Source organism: Schistocerca piceifrons, chromosome 6 (assembly GCF_021461385.2).
Source record: "Schistocerca piceifrons isolate TAMUIC-IGC-003096 chromosome 6, iqSchPice1.1, whole genome shotgun sequence".
Lineage (NCBI taxonomy): Eukaryota > Metazoa > Arthropoda > Insecta > Orthoptera > Acrididae > Schistocerca > Schistocerca piceifrons.
The window spans coordinates 449561456-449586385 of NC_060143.1; the positions used below are offsets into that span (position 1 = coordinate 449561456).

General features: G+C 43.7%; 1 protein-coding gene and 1 pseudogene across 1 annotated transcript in view; both read left to right on the forward strand.

Moving 5' to 3' along the window:
• Positions 1 to 24930, forward strand: part of LOC124802715 (zinc finger and SCAN domain-containing protein 22-like) — a 765984-nt gene that overhangs the window by 356590 nt on the left and 384464 nt on the right. The gene's annotated exons all lie outside the window — the stretch shown is intronic.
• On the forward strand, positions 21025 to 21142 carry LOC124803993 (annotated as a pseudogene).

Below are 24930 nucleotides of genomic sequence, written 5' to 3' on the forward strand. Positions count from 1 at the left end.
GTTAACAAAAGAATGTAGGAGGAGCTGACACCGACGGGGGATCACCCTAGCGACGATGTGGGTTGCAAATGGGGTTCAAATGGTTCAAATGGCTCTGAGCACTATGTGACTTAACATCTGAGGTCGTCAGTCCCCTAGAACTGAGAACTACTTAAACCTAACTAACCTAAGGACATCACACACATCAGTGCCCGAGGCAGGATTCGAACCTGCGACCGTAGCACCAGCGCGGTTCCGGACTGAAGCACTTAGAACTGCTCGGCCACAGCGGCCGGCAAGTCGCCCTCCCTCCAGGGATTCCCACCCGAGTTCCCGAAGATTCTCTGTAAACTTACGTGTTGTTTGAACCTAGCGGTAACAAATCTAGCAGCCCGCCTCTGAACTGCATCGATGTCTTCCTTCAGTCGGACCAGGTAAGGATCACAAACACTCCGTCATTACTCAAGAGTAGGTTGCAACAGCGTCCTATATGCGGTCCCCTTTACAGGCAAAACACTTTTACCTAAAATTCTCCCAATAAACCAAAGTCGACCATTCGCCTTCCCTACTCACATGTTCGTTCCATTTCAAATCGCTTTGCAACGTTACACCCAGATATTTAAACGACTTGACTGTGTGATGCAGGAACTAGTAATATTGTATGTGAACATTAAAGGTTTGTTCTTCCCACTCATCCACATTGACTTACATGTTTCCACATTTAGAGTTACATACCATTCATCACACCAACTATAAATTTTATCTAAGTCTTCCTGTATCCTCCTACAGCACTCAGCTTCGACCCCTTACCGTGCACACAGCATCATAAGGGAACAACGGCAGACTGTGGCCCACCCTGTCCACCATATCGCATATGTACGGTCTTCAAGGGAATTTTAATGAAGAACACCTCTTTCCCTCTCTCCTTCCTGAACAGAGACCGATGACCTCGCAGTTTGGTCTCTTCCCCCAAACAACCCAAACCAACCCTCCCTTATAAGGCAAATGCTGGTAACGTAATAGAATTTAGAGTGGAAGCCTCCAGGCAGCTGAAATATGCGTTAGCGATCGCGACCTCGACTTCTTCCTCTTCTTCTTATTTCGTTTCAGAAAATTAGTGCTGGCCACCCCTGGAAAACAGGTGGTATCATTTTGATGTAATTATAATTATTTTTTCTTTCTAGTAGCGACTGATCTCTTGTGTCACTTTTGTTTCCTCTAGTTGCTATCCTAAGTCTTAACTTCATATTCTGTCTCTCAACGGTAGTGCGGCATGTGCCACGCGAAACCTTATCTCAGCTGCTTCAGTTTCTCGTTCCTCCTCTTTTCTTACCTTCCGGTTACGCTTAGCCACCACATTATGCTGTCTCCGTGTTACAGGAGATGGAAAAAGATATGGAACCATCAAAAAACAACCCATTACCATGTCTAATGCGGTGTAGGAAATCCATTGGCGCTCAAAACAACTTCAAGCTGTGTTGGAATGGATAAACACAAGTTCTGTACGGTTTTGGAGGGAATCTTATGCTTATATTCCAAGTTCCAGTATCCAGTAACGATGATGGAGATGTATAGCGTTCACACGCCCTTCTCTCTGAAGTAGACCACAACGGCTCAATATATATATAGGGTGTTACAAAAAGGTTAGGCCAAACTTTCAGGAAACATTCCTCACACACAAAGAAAGAAAATATGTTATGTGGGCATGTGTCCGGAAACGCTTACTTTCCATGTTAGAGCTCATTTTATTACTTCTCTTCAAATCACATTAATCATGGAATGGAAACACACAGCAACAGAACGTACCAGCGTGACTTCAAACACTTTGTTACAGGAAATGTTCAAAGTGTCCTCCGTTAGCGAGGATACATGCATCCACCCTCCGTCGCATGGAATCCCTGATGCGCTGATGCAGCCCTGGAGAATGGCGTATTGTATCACAGCCGTCCACAATGCGTGCACGAAGAGTCTCTACATTTGGTACTAGGGTTGCGTAGACAAGAGCTTTCAAATGCCCCCATAAATGAAAGTGAAGAGGGTTGAGGTCAGGAGAGCGTGGAGGCCATGGAATTGGTCCGCCTCTACCAATCCATCGGTCACCGAATCTGTTGATGAGAAGCGTACGAGCACTTCGACTGAAATGTGCAGGAGCTCCATCGTGCATGAACCATATATTGTGTCGTACTTGTAAAGGCACATGTTCTAGCAGCACAGGTAGACTATCCCGTATGAAACCATGATAACGTGCTCCATTGAGCGTAGGTGGGCGAAACTAAAGTGAGCTCTAACATGGAAATTAAGCGTCTCCGGACACATGTCCACGTAACATCTTTTCTTTATTTGTGTGTGAGGAATGTTTCCTGAAAGTTTGGCCGTACCTTTTTGTAACACCATATATATATATATATATATATATATAAATGATGGCTTTGGTGGCGAGGAGAGATGCGACAATTCATCCTCGTACCCACAAAACAAATCCTGGACGATGCGACCTATGGAAACAGGGCCGTCTTGGACCACAGTATCACCATTTGTGAACAAACACTGTACCATGGGATGGACCGGTCACATAATTGTTCGCAGTAATGCGACTTTTCAGGATAACCGCGGGTACCGTGGAATACCACTATATGGTTGTCGAAATCATCACTGAACTCCTGACGTATTTCACTCTTGGAACGTAAACTCGGCCAGAAGTTAGAAACAGAAAAAAATGGTTCAAATGGCTCTGAACACTACGGGACTTAACTTCTGAGGTCATCAGTCCCCTAGAACTTATAACTACTTAAACCTAATTAAACTAAGGACATCACACACATCCATGCCCGAGACAGGATTCGAACCTGCGTCTTTTCTAATATTTCTGCCATGCTATCTCCAATTACTGCGTTATATTTCTCTATATTTTGAGCAACATCGTCACGTACAGTAACGTGGGACGGATCGGAAACACGACGTTTACGAGTGCTGCGTAGGAGGCCACTCACCCTGCGGAGCACCGGTTCGGTTCCAGGCCACGGCACTTTCCTGATGAGACCTGCCTACTCAGCTAGAAAATTCGAGCCGTCCAGTCAACACCACCTGCGCATTCCCTCCCACTTTTGCGTGCTAATGCCTTCACCGCAGATCCCCCACCTTTCTCTCGCGCCAGGAACCACTTAGCTCTCCTCTCATATTTTCTTGCATCGCCGTGCTTGCTCTCCTAAGAGATTAAACTCAGTACCACAGCTGACTCTACGGTGGACACCAGTTACCGCGCCACAAAAAGACAGCGCCTTTCATTGTCTATTCTTGTCCGCCTTGGGTGGCCTTTCTTTTTCCCGTCGCTGGCTTAATGCAATTACTTGCACCCGCTGCGAGGGCTGAATAGCGTCGGGTTTGACGGGGCGGTCCAAAGCCGACAAGAACACGCCTCTACGTCGCAGCCGCCTGGCTCCGGGTGACGGTGAGTACGTGTCTCACCTGCGGTAGGCGAGGCGCAGCCGGGCAGGTAGCCCAAAAAGAATAAATAAAACACTCGAATTGACACCGGCGGTCGTGCCAGCAGGCTGCTTTAACAGAATCGGTGGCTTTTTACAACACGAAAGCCGTGCCGCATCAGCGGATACCGGCCTGCAAACGTACCCTGGTACTGCTCCGTGGCAGTGATCACTAATTAGGGACCGAGCGAGGTGGCGCAGTGGTTAGACACTGGACTCGCATTCGGGAGGACGACGGTTCAATCCCGCGTCCGGCCATCCTGATTTAGGTTTTCCGTGATTTCCCTACATCGCTCCAGGCAAATGCCGGGATGGTTCCTTTCAAAGGGCACGGCCGACTTCCTTCCCTAATCCGATGAGACCGATGACCTCGCTGTCTGGTCTCCTTCCCCAACACAACCAACGAACCACTAATTAGGAAAGCCCCTTGAAGGTCCAGTGACGCAGTGAGGGCACGCGCTAGAAGGGACAATTTGAGGAGACGAGCAACGAACACAATGAAAGGCAAGAGACTACTGACTGGTATGTAACAGGGAAAAAGATACGACAGATGGCGTTAGTAACAAAACTTCTTGATATAAAGGGGCAATTGTAATTTATGGAGCAGATATTAAGGAGATTCGATGAAAGAATGGTATGGGCGTCCTTACTGCAGCTCCTTCGTTGTCTGCCTTGAAACGTGGTGGGTATTTCACGACAAGAAACAGTATGAAGTCGTATAAGTACGTCGCCATTCTGGACGTACCTTTGAGATCACAGAAGTGCCCGTGTAACTAAGCTTAGGTTCAAAACAACGATGTTTTCTCTTACGGATAAAGTTAGTAACACATATATAGATCCTACATTACAGACGTCTGTTTTGCTAGAACTGTAGTCGTCTCCTGTGAGTGGTAAAAACTGAAACTAGTTGTAAGAAAGTAAGGAACAGCGCTAGCTTCTTTGCTACATTTCAGAATATATAGTTTTGCAAGAGTGTTCTTGTTTTCAAGTAGCTATGTTTACGGTATGATACACGCGTTTCATGTATGAATTTTGGCCAAACATAACAGCTCCACTGTGGTCTCTCGATAGTGGTGCGGCTGCTTGTTTGATTCCAACTTTCGAAAAAGATGTGTATTTTATATTTGCTGTCACAGTGCCCTACTTAGATGCAGAACAAAAGCCGACATTGTAATACAATCGACGGCGAAGGATAAATTGAATGTATTATAAAATAAATAAAAAGTGACTGAGATTAAGCAGTAAGTGCCGGCTCTACTGCTTAAGACAGCCAAGAATAAATTTGTTCCATATTTGTACATTTCGTCAGCCTCGATATTCTTGTAACACTTTTTTCCCTTCTATTTGATCTACAGAAGTACATTCAATAACATACCGTGCGGGGTTTTGTTGCGGTCAAGATATTGGATTCGCATTTGGAGCAATCCCTTCCAGCACTCGAACTAAGATGCTCCTTAGTTTTCCTAAATCACAGCAGGCAAATTTCCGTAGAGTGTTTCGATCCTAGCTTGTGCTGATGTCCATGCTGAAGGGACTTCCGTCGGTACAATTAATCATTTTTAAACTAACTTCCTAGTGAGCTAGATACCTGAAATTTTAAACTAAGCTCACAATGTCATAACAATGCAACATTAACTTTCTTTCTTGTCTGGTTTGTCGCGGAGGATACTTTTTTTATCATTACTGTTTCTTGAAGAGCGAGAGACGCTAAACTTACATAGCTCATAACCGTATGATAGCGCAATATTTGCCGGAGGACGCCTTGTGTACCACTGCTACTTACCCTTTTCCTGTTCCACTTAGCGAATGTGTCACGGGAAGAATGATTGCTGCCAAGCCTCTGTGTGAACTTGAATCCTTCTAATTCTTACCTTCACGGTCTTTTCCCGAGATATACGTAGGACGAAGCAATATGTTGAGTCAGGTGATGAGAAACTGAAATAAGCCTGAAATAATCTCAAATAAATGTCTGAAAACGATGAAAACATTTGACACACACAAGACTAAATAGGAGGGAATAGGTGTTTGAATAAAAATGAATTTTAAATTATCACGTTTCTAAAGCAAGTACAAAATAATTTCACTTCGCCAGAGACAGATTCCTTATCCCATACAGATAGTCTTGAAAATTTGTGATTGTGAATTTTTAACACCTATGAAAATACTTGTAAGTTTTAAAACAAAAACATGGGACTCATGCAGTACATAATTCGTGCATGGATATTTCACCTCCTTACTGTTACACTGCTTACTAATTGATACATGAGTAGTTCACCTCCTTACTATTATCTATTGTATGTTTCCCGTTTTAAAACTAACAGGCATTGTTTTATCTGTTAAAATTCACATTCACAAATTGTGAGGACTATCTGTCTGGGTTAGGTATCTTTATGGGGCTAGTAGGAAATTTGCTTTTTAGTTCGATCTGAAAACGTGTGAGATAAAAAAATCTTTTTTATTTAGATAATAATAATCATTAATATTGAGATTCTCATCCGCCTCTGCATATATACTGCAAAAACCACAGTATGGTGCTTGGCGGAGGGTACCCTGTACTACCGCAGGTCATTTTCTTTCCTGTTCCATTCGCAAATAGAGCGAGGGAAAAACGAGTCTCTACACCCCTCCATACGAGCTCTAAACTTTCCAATCTTATCCTTGTAGCCCTTACGCGAAATGTTCGTTGATGTCAGTAGAATCGTTCTGCAGACAGCATCTAATACCTGTTCCCTAAATTTTCTCAACAGTGCTCCTCGAGAGAACGTCGCGTTCCCTCCAGTTATCCAGTTCCCAACGCATTTCCGTAATACTTGCTTGTTGTTCGAACCTGTCGGTAACAAATCTGGCAGCCCGCCTCTGAATTTCCTTCACTCTAACCTGGTGCGGATCCCAAACACTCGAACAGTACTTGCACTAGTGTCCTAGATGCAGTCTCCTTTGCAGATGAACCACACTTTCCTAAAATTATCCCAGTAGACCGAAGTCGACCATTCGGCTTCCTCACTACAATCCTCACATGCTCATTCCATTTCATATTACTTTGCGACATTACGCCTAGATACACTACTGACCATTAAAATTGCTACACCACGAAGATGACGTTCTACAGACGCGAATTTAATCGACAGGAAGAAGATGCTGTGATATGCAGATGATTAGCTGTTCAGAGCATTCACACAAGGTTCACGTCGGTGGCGCCACCTACAACGTGCTGACACGAGGAAACTTTCCAACCGATTTCTCAAACAAAAACAGCAGTTGACCGGCGTTGCCTGGTGAAACGTTGTTGTGATGCCTGGTGTAAGGAGGAGAAATGCTTACCATCACGTTTCCGACTTTGATAAAGGTCGGATTGTAGCCTATCGCGATTGCGGTTTATCGTATCGCGACATTGCTGCTCGCGTTGGTTGAGATCCAATGACTGTTAGCAAAATATGGAATCGGTGGGTTCAGGAGGATAATACGGAACGCCGTGCTGGATCCCTATGGCTTCGAATCACTAGCAGTCGAGATGACAGGCATCTTACCCGCATGGCTGTAACGGATCGTGCAGCCACGTTTCGATCCCTGAGTCAACAGATGGGGACGTTTGCAAGACAACAACCATCTGCACGAACAGTTCGACGACATTTGCAGCAGCATGGACTATCAGCTCGGAGACCATGGCTGCGGTTACCCTTGACGCTGCATTACAGACAGAAGCGCCTGCGATGGTGTACTCAACGACGAACGTGGGTGCACGAATGGCAAAACGTCATTTTTTCGGATGAATCCAGGTTCTGTTTACAGCATCATGATGGTCGCATCCGTGTTTGGCGACTTTGCGGTGAACGCACATTGGAAGCGTGTATTCGTCATCGTCATACTGGCGTATCACCGGCGTGATAGTATGGGGTGCCATTGGTTACACGCCTCGGTCACCTCTTGTTGGCACTGACGTCACTTTGAACAGTGGGCGTTACATTTCAGGTGTGTTATGACCCGTGGCTCTACCCTTCATTCTGTCCCTGCGAAACCCTACATTTCAGCAGGATAATGCACGACCGCATGTTGCAGGTCCTTTACGGGCCTTTCTGGATACAGTAAACGTTCGACTGCTGCCCTGGCAAGCACATTCTCCAGATCTCTCAGCAATTGAAAACGTCTGGTCAATGGTGGCCGAGCAACTGGCTCGTCACAATACGTCAGTGACTACCCTTGATGAACTGTGGTATCGTGTTGAAGCTGCATGGGTAACTGTAGCTGTACACGCCATCCAAGCTCTGTTTGACTCAATGCCCAGGCGTATCAAGGCCGTTATTACGGCCAGAGGTGATTCTTCTCGGTACTGATTTCTCAGGATCTATGCACCCAAATTGCGTGAAAAGTTAATCACATGTCAGTTCTAGTGTAATATATTTGTCCAATGAATACCCGTTTATCATCAGCATTTCTTCTTGGTGTAGCAATTTTAATGGCCAGTAGTGTAAACTGGGTCCGGTGCATGTTACCATAACAAGAGGCACGCCAAAATCGTAAGTTCTAATGGCACCGCAAGAAGAAGAAGGTACGGTACAGAGCAAACAGGATGTGAGAATCTCTGAATCCTGACCCTTATAAAAGGTGTTGGCAGGCCAGCCGCGTGCCTGCCTGGAACGTGGGGAGACCCCGCGCCTTCTCGGCTCGGCGGCCATGACAGACGGCGCCGCCCGCGAGCGCCCATTAGCGGCGATGTCGGCGACCAAAGCGCCCATCTCGTACAGCAGCGCGCCCAAATGGACCCAGTTCCGCCGCCGATCGCCGCCACTTATAACGCCCTTTGGCGGCGAATCTGCGACACTGGAATCTGTGTTCGGTTTGCGTGTCCCTCGCGGTGCAGATTAAAGGCTCGCCAGCTCTTTAGACCGCAGAGCGTTACCATTTTTCAGTACGACTGCCCTCAAAGCGGCAGCGCCCATTTGGAGTAATTGGGAGACGAAAGGGATCCATCACGGGGAGACGTCCGGTCACTACCGTGGCGCGGCGGCCGGACACACCGGCTTGCGCTGTAATCGCTTTGTAAAGGCGTCAGGCTCGCCGCAGAGCGAGATTTGTCGTCGCGGCCAAAGGACGCCGAAGTCCGCAGTGCTGTACGGGCGTTAGTTGGACGGAAAGTAACGAACTGAACTTTCCGCATTGCCGGTCTCGTCTCTAACAGCCGCGATGTATCGTCGTCTGGCACGACTGTCTCCATAAGTGGAAAGGCCACAAGTAGGCTTTCGAAAATGCGAGCTGTGGAATTTTAATTTGCAGGTGGCCGACTGTTACTTCGGGACATTCCAAAGCAAGTCTGCGTGTCAGCCAACGCTACCGACGGCGAGAGCCCTTTCGAACAGCAAAGAATTCGTAACAGGCAGCCGGATTCGTTCATTCATTTCCTAATGGGTTTGCCATATGGAGAAAGCACAACCGCCGTAAAGGGACTGACCTTTCGACTCTTGAAAGCATCAAGCAAAAGTAATTCCAGATGCTTGGGCTTGCACCAATACTTTGCCAGCAGCTCTTAAGTCAAATTTAAACTTCTGATAGGCATTGTTCCTTTTCGGTATCAAAATTCTTGCGCGAATCACCTTGATGCGACAGGTATATTCTGTACAAGATGAAATGAAAAAGGAAAAGCCGCCACATACGGAGAAAAAAATTACGTATGCGGGCGGGTGTTCTGTACAAACTTAATTTTGTATATAAACACATCGTCCATCCCGCGAATCGAGAATGTCGATGATTTTTGGCTGTTATCGATATCAATACTTGCCAGTTATACATCGAGTCGGTCCTGAAAAAAGGGGTTCTTAACAGGACAAACAGGCAGTCGGATACAAATGCGAATAATTTTTTTAGTTACATATAATTCAGAATTAACAATTTTCGGATTTTTTCCTTTACTTGTACTGTGAAACCTTGCGTTTCGCCAAATTTCATGATTCTACATCAACGAAAAGTACCCCGTCGCGCTTGATGAGTGAATTTTTAACTATCAAATTATGTTACATAAACGGTTGTATCTTTTGATTGCATTGGCTTAGAAGGTTAATTTTTTTTACCTTCCAAGAGACCGTAGACCCTAGCACGTCATATAAATTTGAAACAGATATGTCAATCCGCTTCTTAGGAAAAAGGGCTTAACAGACTGTCGGACAAACAGACGATCAGATAATAAGTGGTCAAAAAAAATTTGAAACCTTGCTTCTTGCCAAATTTCATGATTGTAGGTCAACGTGAAGTGCTGTAAGTCTTGATGAGTGAGTTGTAGAATGTCAAAATATGTGACATAAATGACCTTATTTGTCGAGTTCATTCATTTAGAAGGTTAAGTTTTTCACACCTCTAAAGGAACGTAGACGTTATTATGTGACGCAAACCTAAATTTAATACTTCTACCCTTTCCTGAGGAAAACGGGTGTTAACATTCAGAGAGACAGACAGTCCGACAACAGATTACAAAATAAATATTTTTTCGTGTGATAGAATTACAAATTAACAAATTTCGTTTTTTTCCCTTTACTTGTACTGTGAAACCTTGATTCTTGTTAAATTGCATGATTCTAAGTGAAAGGCAAGTACCCTATAGGCTTTCATGAGTGAGTTTCAGGGTATCAAAATATGTGACGTAAATGGATGTATCTTTTGATTGCATTGACTTAGAAGCTTCTATTCTTTACACAGCTAACGATCAGTAGACCTTAATACGCGGCATTACTTTCAACTCGATACGTTTACCCGCTCCTGAAAAAAAGGACTTTTAACAGTCGGACAGGCAGAGAGACGAACGAGAAAACGACCCTATAATGATTTCGTTTTTACCGAAACTCAATGCTGGCTTTCCAATGTACACCGTAGAATGTACGCATCCTATCACGATCCACCACTTTTGAAATCGTTTGAGTTTTCTGGTGATACAAAATTTCGTACGCAACATGGTTCATATGATTCCAAAAAAATGGTTCAAATGGTTCTGAGCACTATGGGACTTAACATCTGTGGTCATCAGTCCCCTAGAACTTAGAACTACTTAAACCCTACTAACCTAAGGACATCACACACATCCATGCCCGAGGCAGGATTCGAACCTACGACCGTAGCAGTAGTGCGATTTCGGACTGAAGCGCCTAGAACCGCACGGCCCCACCGGCCGGCCTATGATTCCAATTCTGGCTTCAAAATGTTTCATTTTACACTGTAGGAAGGACAATTACTTCTTTTGGTTTTCTCTGCTCTTCATCCACCCTCATACACACACGTAGCAACCATTTCATAAGCCAGTAACATATCCAGAGACGACATTTTCCGTTGTCTAGTACTTTTTGTTTGACAACTTTTATTCAAACTTGTTAAACCTTTCGACTCTTGAAAGCATCAAGCAAAAGTAATTCCAGATACTTGGGCTTGCACCAATACTTTGCCAGCAGCTCTTAAGTCAAATTTAAACTTCTGATAGGCATTGTTCCTTTTCGGTATCAAAATTTTCTGTCGTATGTTCCTTTCTATATTGAGGTTATTCCAGTTCTCCTGTCTAAGTTAGTACTGTAAAATTTTAGGACTCTTTGTAACTATCATGTATTCCTTTTTTCCTGTAGAGTGTTTTTAACTTAAAACTGTCTCCGTTCTCCTCGGTTTCCCTGAATTTCATCAGCAACAATTCTGTGTGCTGTTTTCATTTAAAACACTTCTCCTTCGCAAAATTCATCTCAAACATGTTAGCGAGTACGTTGCTTTTTCTTGTTATTTCACTCATTTACAGACGCAGTGCATGTTCTCGAATGTTGAAATACTGGTAAGTACATTGGCAGTCGGCTGCAAACTTTGACTAGAATGTTGTATGGTTGGTATCCCTTCAGACTGTAATTTCTTTTAGTATCGGCCAGTTTCATTGCTACTTAGTTTAAAACCGCAGTTCGTTCTGTAGAATCTTCAGAAGATATTGGCCATATCTGTAAGAGTCAGTGAGTGCTCACAAATTCGTAGTAACAGACGAGTTTTCACCTGAGGTTCACTGTGATGTCTACAGTGGACGCAAGCGAAATCTGAAATTATCACAGCGCAATGCTGGATGCCGAATATCTGCGGTTTATGTTCCGGACGCGAGAGTCTTACGCATAGGAAGCGGCTTTGACGCAGTCTGCTGGTACGGCCCCCAGTGCGTGACGTGAGAGTAAATGCGTCTGCATGAGCGAGCGAGCATGCGTGCGTGTCTGTGAGAGATGACGAGAAGGCCGGGAGAGGAGAAAGAGTGGGTGGAGGGGAGGGCTGAGGAGGGGGGGGGGAGGGGGGGAGACAGTTGTCGGCCGCTGCGTGGCGGGCAGCCTTGAGGTGCAAGGCCGGTACGTGACCCGCGCCGCCCGGCCCCCTAACTCACGCACTGACCTCTCCCCTCACGCACCGGGCAACGGGCCACGCACATACATCATCGCGCCGACACCACCACCTGCTCTGTTCCCGCTGGACCGTCCTCGATTCCGATCGCATCAGAAGCATTAGCTCCCACATTGGGAACATCTGGGAGTGGATCTCCAGTTTCGGCTTTTACCGAGCAACCAATAGAAAACTAGTTTCAGTCCTGATTTGAAGTTTGTACTTTGGAAAATGTGTTTCCATCGTAGTAGCAGAACAAAAAGGTTAATTTCTCTTATCGAACTCAGCAGTGCATCCTAACACGATTGGAATGGATTTTATGTTATAGCACCTCTAGCTGATACTCTAATGACAGTTTACATATGAAATTCTAGCCAAACAGTTTCATTACTCACTCAGTGGTCATACCGGACTCGAGAGTCCATTACCGCAGCAACGTATTTTCGCCATCTGTCCCTGTCTTGGGCTATTTCCTTCCATTCACCTTCAATACCTAGGCTCCTCAAATCAGCCTTCACATTGTCATCCATCTACGCCTCGGTCTCCCCACAAGACGCTTCCCCTCTAGGTGCCCTACCAGTACTCTGCGTGCTGCCCTGCCCTCATCCATTCGAGCTACGTGACCCGCCCATCGCAGCCTACGCGATTTAATAATACTGATTATGTCAGGGCTTGAATAGAGTTCATGAATCTCTTCGTTATGCAGTTTTCGCCACTCTCCCCTAATGTCGTCCCTTTTTGCTCCGAAAATTTTTCTCAAAATTTTGTTTTCAAATACTCGAGACGGCTTTTCATTTTGCACAGTGAGAGATCAAGTCTCACATTACCGTCAAAAACTTTTCTCTTTTTTAATTAGTTATGACTGTATTAGACTTGCAAGTAAGTGTAACTGCGCATTATGTGTATATAATACACAGTTTTTATGTTGGATCATTTACTTTCAGTAAATACGAGGATCCATTGCACGCATGATAAAGTCATGTTCTCTAGCCTGATTGTCCCTGTTTAGTGTTTCAGTTTCTGTGAACCCTCAGCTCACAGCTCCATCATGTAACCATGAAAAATTTAGCTACCAGTGTTGTTGTTGTGGTCTTCAGTCCTGAGACTGGTTTGATGCAGCTCTCCATGCTACTCTATCCTGTGCAAGCCTCTTCATCTCCCAGTACCTACTGCAACCTACATCCTTCTGAATCTGCTTAGTGTATTCATCTATTGGTCTCCCTCTACGATTTTTACCCTCTACGCTGCCCTCTAATGCTAAATTGGTGATCCCTTGATGCCTCAGAACATGTCCTACCAACCGATCCCTTCTTCTGGTCAAGTTGTGCCACAAACTTTTCTTCTCCCCAATCCTATTCAATACTTCCTCATTAGTTATGTGATCTACCCATCTAATCTTCAGCATTCTTCTGTAGCACCACATTTCGAAAGCTTCTATTCTCTTCTTGTCCAAACTATTTATCGTCCATGTTTCACTTCCATACATGGCTACACTCCATACAAATACTTTCAGAAATGACTTCCTGACACTTAAATCTATACTCAATGTAAACAAATTTCTCTTCATCAGAAACACTTTCCTTGCCATTCCCAGTCTACATTTTATATCCTCTCTATTACGACCATCATCAGTTATTTTGCTCCCCAAGTATCAAAACTCCTTTACTACTTTAAGTGCACATTTCCTAATCTAATTCCCTCAGCATCACCCGACTTAATTCGACTACATTCCATTATCTTCGTTTTGCTTTTGTTGATGTTCATCTTATATCCTCCTTTCAAGACACTGTCCATTCCATTCAACTGCTCTTCCAAGTCCTTTGCTGTCTCTGACAGAATTACAATGTCATCGGCGATCCTCAAAGTTTTTACTTCTCCTCCGTGAATTTTAATACCTACTCCGAATTTTTCTTTTGTTTCCTTTACTGCTTGCTCAATATACAGATTGAACAACATCGGGGAGAGGCTACAACCCTGTCTCACTCCCTTCCCAACCACTGCTTCCCTTTCGTGCCCCTCAACTCTTATAACTGCCATCTGCTTTCTGTACAAATTGTAAATAGCCTTTCGCTCCCTGTATTTTACCCCTGCCACCTTTAGAATTTGAAAGAGAGTATTCCAGTCAACATTGTCAAAAGCTTTCTCTATGTCTACAAATGCTGGAAACGTAAGTTTGCCTTTCCTTAATCTTTCTTCTAAGATAAGTCGTAAGGTCAGTATTGCCTCACGTGTTCCAGTATTTCTACGGAATCCAAACTGATCTTCCCCGAGGTCGGCTTCTAACAGTTTTTCCATTCGTCTGTAAAGAATTCGTGTTAGTATTTTGCAGCTGTGGCTTATTAAACTGATTGTTCGGTAACTTTCACATCTGTCAACACCTGCTTTCTTTGGGATTGGAATTATTATATTCTTCTTGAAGTCTGGGGGTATTTCGCCTGTTTCATACATCTTGCTCACCAGATGGGAGAGTTTTGTCAGGACTGGCTCTCCGAAGGCCGTCAGTAGTTCCAATGGAATGTTGTCTACTCCGGGGGCCTTGTTTCGACTCAGGTCATTCAGTGCTCTTTCAAACTCTTCACGCAGTAACGTATCTCCCATTTCATCTTCATCTACATCCTCTTCCATTTCCATAATATTGTCCTCAAGTACATCGCCCTTGTATAGACCCTCTATATACTCCTTCCACCTTTCTGCTTTCCCTTCTTTGCTTAGAACTGGGTTTCCATCTGAGCTCTTGATGTTCACGCAAGTGGTTCTCTTATCTCCAAAGGTCTCTTTAATTTTCCTGTACGCAGTATCTATCTTACCCCTAGTGAGATAAGCCTCTACATCCTTAAATTTCTCCTCTAGCCATCCCTGCTTAGCCATTTTGCACTTCCTGTCGATCTCATTTTTGAGACAATTGTATTCCTTTTTGCCTGCTTCATATACTGCATTTTTATATTTTCTCCTTTCATCAATTTAATTCAATATTTCTTCTGTTACCCAAGGATTTCTACTAGCCCTCGTCTTTTTACCTACTTGATCCTATCAGTATGTCAATGATATTAAACGTAACATGTACTTCTGAGACTACTGGTTTTGTTTCTCCTAAGAGGTCACATTGTAAATAATGTTCAAATGTGTGTGAAATCGTATGGGACTTAACTGCTGCCCGCATCTCGTGGTCGTGCGGTAGCGTTCTCGCTTCCCACGCCCGGGTTCCTGGGTTCGATTCCCGGCGGGGTCAGGGATTTTCTCTGCCTCGTGATGGCTGGGTGTTATGTGCTGTCCTTAGGTTAGTTAGGTTTAAGTAGTTCTTAGTTCTAGGGGACTGATGACCTTCGATGTTAAGTCCCATAGTGCTCAGAGCCATTTGAACCATTTGAACTTAACTGCTAAGGTCATCAGTCCCTAAGGTTACACACTACTTAACCTAAATTATCGTAAGGACAAACACGCACACCCATGCCAAAGGGAGTATTCGAACCTCCGCCAGGACCAGCCGCTCAGTCCATGACTGCACCGCCCTAGACCACTCAGCTAATCCCGCGCGGCAACACATTGTAGTATATACATCTTTTTCAGCACCTATTAGTTAAAAAGAATGAAAACACGACCGTTGCTTCAGCTATAAATAAGTCGATATAACTGTCTAAATGGTTCAAATGGCTCTGAGCACTATGGGACTGAACTTCTAAGGTCATCAGTCCCCTAGAACTTAGAACTACTTAAACCTAACTAACCTAAGGACATCAAACACATCCATGCCCGAGGCAGGATTCGAACCTGCGACCGTAGCAGTCGCGCGGTTCCAGACTGTAGCGCGTAGAACCGCTCGGCCACCCCGGCCGGCTCGATATAACTGTCTCCCATGAATTTTCTTTGTTCTTCTTCACACTGCTTCCGAACGTTCTTCTTTTTTTCCCAAAAGCACTGCATATTTGCTCAACCATTAAAATCGGTTTGTGAATCAAAAACAGTTTTTATCTTTCCTTAGGTCACTATTTCTTCATAGGGTCGTCACCTCTCGACAGAATTATTTACGCTGCCTTGACAACTGCAAGAGCACCTATCATCAACATGTTTATTCGTTCTATTTAACTGTGTTCGATAGTAGCGAGACAGTGTCACATGATGTTTTGATAATCTTTATGTATTTAAATGTTTTGCCGTTTGTTGTTTTTTACTCTTAAGAGGAAGTTCTAGGCCATTTAACGAGTTTCTCAACTATTGTAGCCAGAGATGCTGAAATATATCTTTGATTTCACTCATTTGGCTGTCACTGGTTCATGTGATTTTTCTTGACGGGAAACTACACAACCACGCAAACATTTTCATTTGTTGTTTCCAATGTGGGTATCACGGTAGTTCCAGTCACAAAAAATTATAGAAATAATAATAATACTAACAATAATAATAACGTCTGAGACAGGAAAGAGAAATAATAATAATAATAATAGTCTGATGTGCTGCAGCAACGGTTCGCAAATTTTCCGTTGTGGAAACAATTAGTACGCGCATGGTCAGTGGTCGACGCAGCACGGCTTCCGAAAGCCATAAAGTGTGTAAATTATCGTCAGTGTTAGCTCTCCCTCACTGACTCTTCCTTGTCTTTCATCATTTACAGTTATAGGCCTAATTCATATTACAAATAAGGCTGACTGTTAAACTAACCCTATCCTCATAGCTGCATGATGGCACCAAGCAAAACTTAATTTTTAGTACGTTAATGATATGAAACGCAACATGCACTGCGTCACGTGTGGGCGGAAAAAAATGGCTCTGAGCACTATGGGACTTAACATCTAAGGTCATCAGTCCCCTAGAATTACTTAAACCTAACTAACCTAAGGACATCACACACAATCATGCCTGAGGCATGATTCGAACCTGCGACCGTAGAGGTCGCGCAGTTCCAGAAAGAGGGTGAGAACTGTAGGGGAAAACAAAGATTGAATTATCTCAAACAAATAATTGAGAACAGCAGGTGTTAAGAGTTACTCTGAGATGAAGACTTTGGTACAGGGGTGGCGGTCCGCATCAAACCAGTATACACCTAGATGATTTCTCCAAATTTGATACCTGTAGCTCATACTACCATAACCTACAGGCGACATCTATAGATGACTGGTTTGGCCCACGGTCCGCCGTACTCTGTTCGCCACTCGAGGGTGACGACATTTGAAGGCGTTCACCCATCCCTGCTTTAGAAGTGACCGATTACCCGTTCCGACTGGCATGGCGCAGGTTTCTGGCCTGCCACAGTAGCCGCCGTATGCATCGTGAATATTCGCCGGAAAGAGGCACGAGGCTAAAGAGTACTTTTCCACGGAGCAGGGACGCAGGCAGCCCTGCGGAACAAACACTGCAAGTCAAGCGAGCGGCCACCGCGGCCAGAAGAAGTGGGCGCCGTTCTTGCCCCAGACCAGAAGTCCGGCCGCAGTTCGGTAAGGCGCGCTCCAGACCGGTCATTCTCTGGGCAGGCGGGCAGCCAGCAGGTGACCGCATCGTTAGCGAGGGCGGCCGCGAGCGGTCACGTGGCTCGCGACCGCAGCCGCAGTCCGGGACGTGCCGCCTCGCGGGCCGCCAACTCCATCAGCCACCGACCACCGACCACCGACCGCCACACGTGTGCCTGGCCGTCCCGCAGCCTCCCCGGGAGGGGAATGACACCGCCGAGGGGACGCCTCCGCGACCGACTGTCCGTCACCATCGCTCTGTTCCCGAAAACAACCGACGGACACTATTATAAGCAAGTCACCCAGCTATAGATGCTTAGTACTATCCGTATGAAGTAAGGCTAGGCTGCTAGTCTGTTAATAACCATGCTTTTTTCCCTGGTGGTTATCCTTCTTAATATGGAGTCCGTTCGTCAGGATTTGGGAAATGTTACTTTAGTATTTAATTTTGTGATACGATATCCTTCTTAAACACACATTCGTCAAGTAGGCTTAAGAGATGGAAGTCTTGTGTGCCATCTGTCTGCAAATCGTGTAAACGTTCTCTGTGGGTTATCGTCTTGTAACTGTTTCTAGACGTAATTTGGAAACCAGACCAGCATTTGCTTGAACAATCCTGGAAAACCGCCTGAAAACCACACACGCCGGCCGAAGTGACCTAGCGGTTCTAGGCGCTGCAGTCTGGAACCGCGCGACCGCTGCGATCGCAGGCTCGAATCCTGCCTCAGGCATGGATGTGTGTGATGTCCTTAGGTTAGTTAGGTTTAAGTAGTTCTAAGTTCTAGGGGACTGATGACCTCAGATGTTAAGTCCCATAGTGCTCAGAGCCATTTGAACCATTTTTGAAAACCACACTCAGGACAACCGGCGGCGTAAAAGCCCACAGTAGTTCATATGTCGCGTGGGTTCAATCCCAGTCGGGTTCACCACCCTCACTCGCAAGCTAATACTGTGCTCGTTACGCTATACGAGCAGATAAATATCAAACTATAGCTCTCTCCTGTTACTGAGATAAAACACTTCAGGTCCTATGGGGCTTTAAGAATCAGTTACGTGAGACCGTACCAGAACGTATTATAACACAGAACTGTAATAAACAGACAAGGTAGTTAAATTATTTAATTTTATGGAAAAATCTACTACAAGATATAGTCTTTATATGTACTGTAACAGTGAACATCGAAAAAACTCCAAACAGCCAAGATCGCTAGTGAAGCATTTATTGAGATAACTGGTGACGGTAAGACCGTGTTACCAGCTTTGGATTTTCAACTTTACAATTCATACAATCTCCGCCATCTGCGATTTTTATCGTGTCATATAACAAATGAATGTGTAAACATCGTGTCGGCATGTCATAATTAAAATAATTATATACAAAACATGAGATTAATGCGCCTATTACCAATGTTCCTAATCATACCAAAGCTGAATACAGAAAACACTAATCTATATTCACCTTCTAATTCTGTCAAGACCACAATGAATTCTTCAAAGCTCACATTTACTTTAACGGTAGTGAGCTTAGGGAAGTGGATTGTGTTTGTCAGAATGAGACCCTTCTACAATGCGATTTTCTTCTTAAACACATCTCCATCAAATCAGAAAGAACTTGTTTCTCACCTTGCAATATATTACTGTGGTGCAGTGTGCCGTCAAGTCCACTCAAAATGCAAGATCTGCAATCCATTCCGGATGTTTTAACTTTTGTTCCTGCAGTACTTTTTCCTTCATAAATTCCACAATAGCGAATTTTAAATCGAAAACTTGGAGCAGGCTTGCCCCTTGACTTAACCTATGTACTTTGCAGTAATATGTAATACCTCCACAGTCTTCGTTCATTTCCGTCGAAAGCTACTGCACCTGACTGTGGAATAATGCTTGCGACTTCAGAAATTTCACTATTCATACCACAAGGTCTTCACGTACTGCATACGTGTAAAATTAGCACTGTCAAATAAATCCCATCTATCGATCACTGAAACTTTTTGCTCTTTCTTTTAAGTCAGTACCGCCATTAGACTGTTTTTTATTTGCTGTGTTACATCTACTCGATAATGGTTTCGGCTTCAAAGTGCCATTATCAAGTGTTTTAATGTTATACAGTGCCTAAGATGGCATACTGTCGCATTTAAAATACACTATACTAAAATACGACAGTATGCCATCTTAGGCACTGTATAACATTAAAACACTTGATAATGGCCCTTTGAAGCCGAAATAATGATCGTGTAAATGTAACACTGCAAATAAAAAACAGTCTAATGGCGGTACTGACTTTAAAGAAATGTATTATGACTACGGCACCACATTATGGAAAAATTATTTTTTGCTCTTTCGTTGTCAAGTAAGTCTTAAAAATCTTTCTGCATGGTATGTAATATCGGCCAACGGCCTTGCCGCATTGTAACACCAGTTCCCGTCAGATCACCGAAGTTAAGTGGTGTCGGGTTTAATTAGCATTTGGATGGGTGACCGTCCGGTCAGCCGAGCGCTGGTGGCAAGCGGGGAGCACTCAGCCCTTTTGAGTCCAGTTGAGGAGTTACTTGATTGGGAAGTAGCGGCTCCGGTCACGAAATCTGACATTGTTCCGTCTTCAAGGCCTGTTCGGACGGAGTTAGTCAGTTATTGCAATATTATTTCAGCAAATCTGCATTACTCGTCGCTCATGCGATTACGTAATGGGTATTGAGAATTCTCATCCCTCTCTTCGGTCATTCACATTTATTTTTAAGGGCTTGTGACGATATAACCTTAGACTGTCTCTTTTTGTGAAAACATCCACTAGTTCTGTGAACGTCCGTCATACCACTAACAAATTGCGAAGAGCAAAGAGCGCTGACATCACGATTCTACCGAAATGAAGAGACCTGTACCGACGGAAAAATGACACCCCGCGGTAATGAATGAAATGTCGGGTTGTATCAGGTACTTCTTGGAAAGGACGAGATATGCTGAATCGAGGCCCGCACGCGGCCCGCACACTCGACCCGCGTGGAGTTCGGCATGCCATGGTTGTCTCTGCTCTAGAGCAGCCAGACTCACATTTGCATAAGTAAACATTCACGGTACATATGATACCGCACTTTACATGATCTTCACCGCTATAGCCTACTATTACTGAGCCTGATGGGTTACTCTTTCCACAACTGCTTTCTCTAGGTTTTAAGAAAATATTTTGTATTACTGGTATGCAAGTAATTTTGTCTTGTTGGTATGTTAACCTGCCAGCCGCGGTGGCCGAGCGGTTCTAGGCGCTTCTGTCCGGAACCGTGCGACTGCTACGGTCGCAGGTTCGAATCCTGCCTCGGGCATGGACGTGTGTGATGTCCTTAGGTTAGTTAGGTTTAGGTAGTTCTAAGTTCCAGGGGACTGATGACCTCAGATGTTAAGTCCCATAGTGCTCAAAGCCATTTGAACCATTTTGTATGTTAATCATTGCTCCTGTGTTTTTCAAGCACCTGGTAGTCCTCATTATAGTCAACTGTCTGAACGACTGGAATTGAGGGAGAGTCCATTTCCAAAAAAACACTTAAGAGTTCTTTGCAGAAACATTATTTACACACTCATCTGCTGCTTTTTCATTAAACAGATTTTTTATAACACTAGGACCGTCTGCAAAAAGTACAAATATTGTTTGTTGCATGTTAAGTGGATGGACATTCGCAGACATAAAGAATAGGAGTGGGCCAAAACTTGAACCTTGTGGTACTCCCTAACCGATTTTTTTCCCCCTTTGGTCACTAAAATGGGGCAACGGCCTTGCCGCAGTGGATACACCGGTTCCCGTGAGATCACCGAAGTTAAGCGCTGTCGGGCATGGTCGGCACTTGGATGGGTGACCATCCAGGCCGTCATCCGCTGTTGCCATTTTTCGGGGTGCACTCAGCCTCGTGATGCCAATTGAGGAGCTACTCGACCGAATAGTAGCGGCTTCGGTCAAGAATACCATCTTACGACCGGGAGAGCGGTGTGCTGACCCCACCCCCCTCCTATCCGCATCCTCCACTGTGGATGACACGGCAGTCAGATGGTCCCGGTAGGCCCCTCGTGGCCTGAAGTGCTTGGTCACTAAAATTCTCTGTCTTTCCGACATTGTCTGAATTATTCAGCACAACTTTTTACATTCTATTTGTTAAATACAATTCAAACCAGCTTTTCGTAAGGCTATCAACTCCAAAACAATGGTTCAAATGGGACTTAAGTTCTGAGGTCATCAATCCCCTAGAACTTAGAACTACTTAAACCTAACTAACCCAAGGACATGACACACATCCATGCCCGAGGCAGGAATCGAACTTGAGACCGTAGCAGCAGCGCGGTTCCGGACTGAAGCGCCTAGAACCGCTCGGCCACACCGGCCGGCTATCAACTCCAGTTTCATTTGGTAAGAGATACTATCACAGGCTGTGATAGTGACTAATAGAGACAAATCTAAGAAGGTACAGTTAGAGAAACTGATGTCTCTCAGTCAAAGTCGAAAACAGAGTTTCAAGCCCAATTATTTTGGGGGGGAAGGAGGGGGGCGGCAAGACGTCCGCACGGGCGTGGCATTCCGATGCAGTGCGAGGTATGGCGAGAGCCGTGCAGCAGGGCTGGCCACGGTTTTTTGGCTCAGCGGGAGTCAGGAGTCAGCGACCGCAGGCAGGCTGCCCGCTCGTGGCCGACGTGCCTCTCCCAATCACGGCGCCAATAGCGCGTGACGCACACCGCAGCCGCAGCTCTGCGCCGGAAGCGCGGGCAGCCGCCTGCCAGCTACCTGTTGCGCCTGGGAGGTGGACAACCCGCGTGGCGCGTGGCGGCCATCCCCGATATAGACCAGAGCTCCTGCAACTGTGGTCAGCGGACGTGCCGTTCACTGACATTTCCCAAAAGCCGTGTCACCAGAGCCTGCACTTGACACATAGGGAAATAACCATCAGGCAACAATGAACTATTTCTCATTGTACGATCTGAGCATACGGTCAATGGGGAAAAGATGGGGATGGGAAACATCGACCGCTTAAATCTGATACCGGTATTTTAGGTCTGAATAACAGTTACTTTTTGGTATTTGTTTGGTCTCACTGACAACAGTTATTTCTCCTTTTTAATGATAATCTGGTGTAAAAAATGGATGTGTAGCAATTTGCCATAGCAAAGCTGCTTATATTTTTAGTTCTAGATAAAACTAAAAAAAAAAAGTTACGTAGAACGTTCTGTAGCTTTTGAAAGTTGAATACCATCTTTGAATGGTATTGTTTCTGGTGAAAGGAGTCAACTTACAAAGTAACACATAACACGTACTACACACGGACAGACTGGACAATAAATATTCGCCACTGGATTAATTCATTATTGAAATTCCGACTATTTTCAGGTAATAATTCCTGGTATTTCCCAGTATCTTAATCGTTAATTTGAATCTTCTGAAAGAGCATTTTGCTTTTAGTAGCAAAAAAAATAACTGTATTTAAAGTACCATTTTAAAATAAAGATACATGTTTGACCAAAAAACGGCTTTTTCGAAACAGTTTAAGAATATTAACGCTACGGATTTTACTCATAAGCTTATTATTTGTGTCCCTTTTCTATGAAATAATTAAAAAAGAAAATCATGGCATGAGTAATGGACTACAAAATTAACAATTCATTCATAGTACAATAAAAACAGAAATTAGTTGATCTGATACCTGTGTCTACATAATATGCCAATATCTGCTTCCGACCTCTAGAAACGGACAACGTAACGTGAAAAATAGAATTCTCGAACCTTAGCTTACAACCTTTGGCACCTACTATTTCTAATGCCTAAATAGTGGTATAATCCTCGATTACATCGTGATTTATTGATGGAGATTTAAAAAATCTGAATCAGTATGAGAGTACCGATGAATTTTTTGTAGTATTCAAACCCTCATTACTTTTTGAGAAAAAGAGCAAACGGTGGACAGACTCTTTTCTTTTGTTTACCTGTTTTATTCGATAATTTGATTCTATATATTTTGGAATGAATAGTTCAAATGTGTGAAGGAGTCGTAGACATTTTCAACCTTGGTGAGATACCCAAGTTTATTGTTGGAAATAACACCAATGTAAAACCGGAAATCGGTTATTTCAGATATCGATTATTTTGAAAGGTTTTAACATTCAGGTTAAACTGAGGATGAAAATAACCAGTGTAACTGAAAACCGATTGTTTCGGCGACAATAGCGACCCCTAGAAACGCAGTGACCAACCTGTAGTCTCTTTACTACATTTTACAGCCTTGTGTCACCCACTCGCTGAAGAAAATTCATAACCAGTGTTAATTTTTGCGACGAGAGCAAAACTCACGACTTGGAAGAACGGGCTACCATGGACAGTACTATCGTTTCGGTGTGAATACGACGCAGCTCTTGCGCTGCAATAAGAAATTGCATAGTCTCTCTGAGGTGTGAATTCAATGAAGCAACAAATTACATCCAAATCAGTTAAGAAAAAAATTGAGTAGAATCATGTAGAACCTTAATCTTCCTAGTTTAAATTAATTATTTCTTTGTTTACTTATTTAAACTAAATTTGGAATTTTGTTATTTCATGGCAGTGGTTTGCGAATTAAATAGCCTAACTTAAAATCTGTCTTTACCTAGGACAATTGCTTGTTGCCTTGTGAAGTCTACAAAATACGTCTTTTTCGTGAATATTGGAAATACGGATGTGTATGTCGGTAAAAGCAGTGGTCTCTACACACTAAGTGTTCAAATTCGGAAAATATTTTTTGTTGTCCACTTTAACTAAAAGCCGATGCCGTCAGGTTACTGAATTCACTTCTTTCAGGGTCTTTATCCCGTAGGGTTCCTTCCAGATCCCAGTTCTAAAATGGTGTTGGTGCATGTTTGCATTTAGTAGTCCGTGAATCAGCGATAAGCAGGAAAAGAAATAATGATGACTTTGAAATTTGAATACTAGACTAAAAATGATGAAACTATTCACAAAAATAAAAATTAGGTGGTAAGAATATACAGTAGACGATTGTTTCTTTCATTTTTTTCCAATAGGTGTGCTACAGTACTTCCCAAAAAGCAGAAATGCATAAGCAAATGGTTATTCCTAAGTTCAGAAATCACGGTCGGTACCGTTCCAGTGCCTCCAGAAGAAACCATTGGTTCAAATGGAAATTGAACGTGGGTCATCGCGCCAGTTGTTAGATATGTAAAAATATTTTTTAAAGGATCTCTTCATTTATTATGACCAGTTACGCACCATTCAACAACCGTGGTCATTAACAGTAACGTGATTTTGAATCCTCTGTTGATCACAAACCTAAGCGTTTTACGTTAAATTCACGAGATACGCGAGCCAAAAGACATGACAATGGTTAATGAAAAGAACTAAAATCATTCATGATAAATAAAAAGCCTTTTTGTGTTCCAGACTGTGGGAAAACGTTAATAATTAATTATTTATTCAAACTTTTCTTAATGTCTGAATAAATGATCACTTGTGAACAGAGAAAAATAAAAAAATAATTTTATCCACAGAGATAAAGGATAATCACGAAGTAAACTGTAACAAAGGCAGCAGTTATTAAAAAAAATACGTGCAAAGAAAACCACACAACACTATACTCTGAATAGTCCTTTTAATATCGCACGCGAAAAACTTCTTTATATAAATAGATGGTATTCTGCCATTA